Raw genomic sequence first — 3,782 nt, 5'->3', positions numbered from 1 at the left:
AAAATAAATATTTTTTTCAACTTTTAATGCATTAAATAATTTATATTAATGTATTTTTTTTATATTAATGGATTTTTTTTGTAATTTTAATGGTTAAAAATAATAACAATTGCTATGTTTAAGAGTTTTTTTCTTAACAATTAATAAAATTGATCAAAAAAGATAAAAAGATTTATAAAAATAATTAATTAAAAGTACTAATAATAGAAAAATAGTAAATGAATAAAAGTAATTAATTAAATTTATGGATATGAATAATTAATAAAGACAATACTATAGAATAATGATTAATAAAAAAAAGTTAGCTAAAAATTACTCATAAAAATAATTAAAAATTTAATAACTATTATAATTATTCATTTTGCTCATATTATACAATATAAAAATGAAAAAAAATTCTGAAAAACAAAAAAAAACAATTAATTAAAAAGATAAATTATTAAGTCATTAACAAAGATAGGTAATAATATATATAAAAAGGTGGGTAAGTGGATGTCGCTCTGCTGTACAGTAGATTACAAGTGGGTCACCATATAATGGATGGTATTAAATTTGAATTCAATGATATAATATCAATGTATAAGAAAATCAATTCTGAGCAGAGACGGTATGTCAGTTTAGGTATAAGTCATAATATTATATATGGTATTAAAATATCAATACATTCATCGTTCCACTCAGAATTTTGAATCATTTTAATTATTAGTTTTTATTGATAATAATTATTGTGGTCAACATTTTTATTTACTGTATAATGTTTTTTAGATTCTGCAGAGTGGAACGATGAATGTATTGATATTACAATGATGCGTGTTTTTTATTCTTTTTTTATTTTTGTGTCTGTCATCACGGTTTGAGGCATTAAAACTGCTTTGATTTTTTTCAACAGTACCTTGTTTGATGGGAAAGTGAATCCCAGTTGGTGAATTCGGGAGGTCGAAATTTGAAATTTCCAATAGTTTTCAAAAGCACCGTGAAAAACAAAAGAAAAATTAAGGAAAAACGAGATTTTTTTACGCAAAAGCTGTTTTCGAGAAAATCGATTTTGGTTTTTGGTGTAACTTTAAAACAAATGACCGTAGATACATGAAATTTTCACTGGTTGTTTATATTTCCATTTTCTATACATAATAAAATTTTCAAAATATTTTGATTTGCTTTGAACTGTTTAGGGACGTTTTTTTTTCTATGAACGTCAATAAGACTTTATTTGTTGAGTAAAAATACTTGAAAATTTAATACATGGCGCCTACTATATTGTTACAATGCCATTTGAAAAATATTAAAAATCCTTAGTCACAGTTTTTTTTTATTAGCATTTAAAGTTGAAAAATTGACAAAATATGTAAAAATCACGAACATTAGTAAATTATTTTGAGTTAAGAATTCGTAAAAATTTTTCTTTTTAAATCTAAGATTTGAAAATGTATTACAAGATTCCACATAATATTGTCTACCTTTATAAAAAAAAAATGTCTACAAGAAAGTCAAATTAAATTTTTACGAGCGTTTGAAATTCATATTTTTGCAACATACGATATTCGCTTGATTTCTCATGTGACGATTTTCTTATTTTATTGCAATTAAAAAACGAATAATTGTAGATACTTAAAAATTTCACTAAATGTTTATATTAGCATTTTCTATATACGATAAAATTTTGAAAATAATTTGGCTCTTTTTGAGCTGTTTACGGACATGGTCAATTTTCAATATTTTTAGTTTTTTTTTCTATAAATATTAATAAAGTTTTATCTGTTGGGCCAAAAAGTGTAAAAATGTAATACAAGGCTCCTGGTATATTGTTACAATAGCAATTGAAAAATATTAAAAATACCTACATAGGCATTTTTTTTTATAAGCATTTAAAGCTCGAATTTTCACAAAATGTATTAAATTTTAAATTCAACTATTATTTTGTAGTTAAAAATTTATAAAACGTTCAACTTTTATAGCTAAGTATTGAACATTTAATACAAGGTTCCACGTAAATTGGTTATATATAAATTAGTTTATTCACAATTATATCATCAAATATTCTTAGTAATAGGTACCTATCACAGGCTGACTGACCGTCTTCGCTCAGAATTGTTTTTCTTATATAATGATATTATATCATTGAATTCAATTTTAAAACCATCCATTACAGTGACCCACTTGTAACCTACTGTACGGCAGAGCGATACCCACTTGCCCACCTATTTTTAAAAATGTTGTGTCCCTTGGTATGTTTCATAAAATCATCACTAGATTGTCAGACCGATTTCATACTACTGATTATCATAGTGACTATCAATATTCAATTTCCAATCACGAAATATTATTTATAAGATAGATATAATATTATATAGTTTATATTTTAATGTGCGATGAACCTAAGCAACATTTTTATAACATTTTCCACTTAATATTTAGCTAAGTAGAGGTCTTTACTGCACTACATACTATAGTTTAAAATTCAAATTTTATTTTTATTTTTCATCAAAACAAAATATTTCTTGTGTTTCATGAAAAATTTCAAAAAAAATTAATTTCATGAAATTTTTGAACCCTAATATTTTATGTAATATACGATATTATAATATTTTCGAGTATTTCTAACTATTGTGCTCGAGTACTACATCACCAAAAATAAACATAATTTTTTCCTTTCATTCTATACGACTGTTGTTGTATTGTCGTATTGCGCTATGGTCTATATTATTGTTGCCGTTTGCTGGTGGCACATTGACGTACAAAATGCGTAACATAATCTAATAATTAATAGTATACCAGCTACTATTATTAGTCATTGCGGACTGATTTTGTAATTCATGTTTAAAAAAGTAAATTTTTGAACGTAAAACTACCGTAACGTCACAAAAATAATGTCGGGTAACGTATTAAACAAAAATGTTTAAAGTAATGAGTAAGGAATGGATTTGTATGTAATAAGAATACAAAAATATGTGCTAAAAACATTAAAATATATGGCTAAACAAATGACAATCACTATTAAACGTCTCATTCGGAAATTCATTAACGCGTATTGAGAAGCATTTAACGTAGGTAATGGTTTTACTACTTTTTGGCGTTTTTCAAGTATCAATGTCACAATTAATATTATAATATTATCGATTAGAGTAAATGTGTTCTGTTAGAATTTGTGTAGCTACGTACGATTACGGTTACAGCCTATCCATAGGCGCGCGCAGACTTTGTCCGAACCAAAGATTCTTGTACAGTAAAGTTGTACTAATGACTACCGTAAAAAGGGGTTACTTCGGACATGTGGAATGAATTCAGACAACACCAGGTTTTTTTAGTTATCTTATAATATTTTAGAATACACGTTTAATAAAAGTTGAAAACTGATACTCCACTTTAATATCTATTATAACCTCCATCCAAAATAATATTTATTGATGACATAATGGTGTCATAGTACATGTTATGGAGGTAAATACAAAATATTATACTTTTGTATTTTTAAATTACAGAACTACATTGACTACAATTGTAGAACAATAACAAATATAAATATTTGATTGCGGTTTACGGTAACCTATACTCGTTAACTTGTCTGTGCAAATTATTGATATCACGCTGTATTGTTAAATCGTCTTAATTATTAACAAACGTGGGGTGACCTCAGACAACATATTAACTATACCTAGATCATATGTCAACAATGTAGGAGTTCGTCCGTATATAAGAATTATAATCCTAATATGATATTTAAAATGTCGTTGATGGTGTTAGTTATAAAAAAATGACAACACAATAAGTAAAAACAGAAAAAA

The sequence above is a fragment of the Acyrthosiphon pisum genome, unplaced genomic scaffold (genome assembly GCF_005508785.2).
Source record: "Acyrthosiphon pisum isolate AL4f unplaced genomic scaffold, pea_aphid_22Mar2018_4r6ur Scaffold_20973;HRSCAF=22682, whole genome shotgun sequence".
NCBI classification, from domain to species: domain Eukaryota; kingdom Metazoa; phylum Arthropoda; class Insecta; order Hemiptera; family Aphididae; genus Acyrthosiphon; species Acyrthosiphon pisum.
This window is presented reverse-complemented; position numbering follows the sequence as displayed.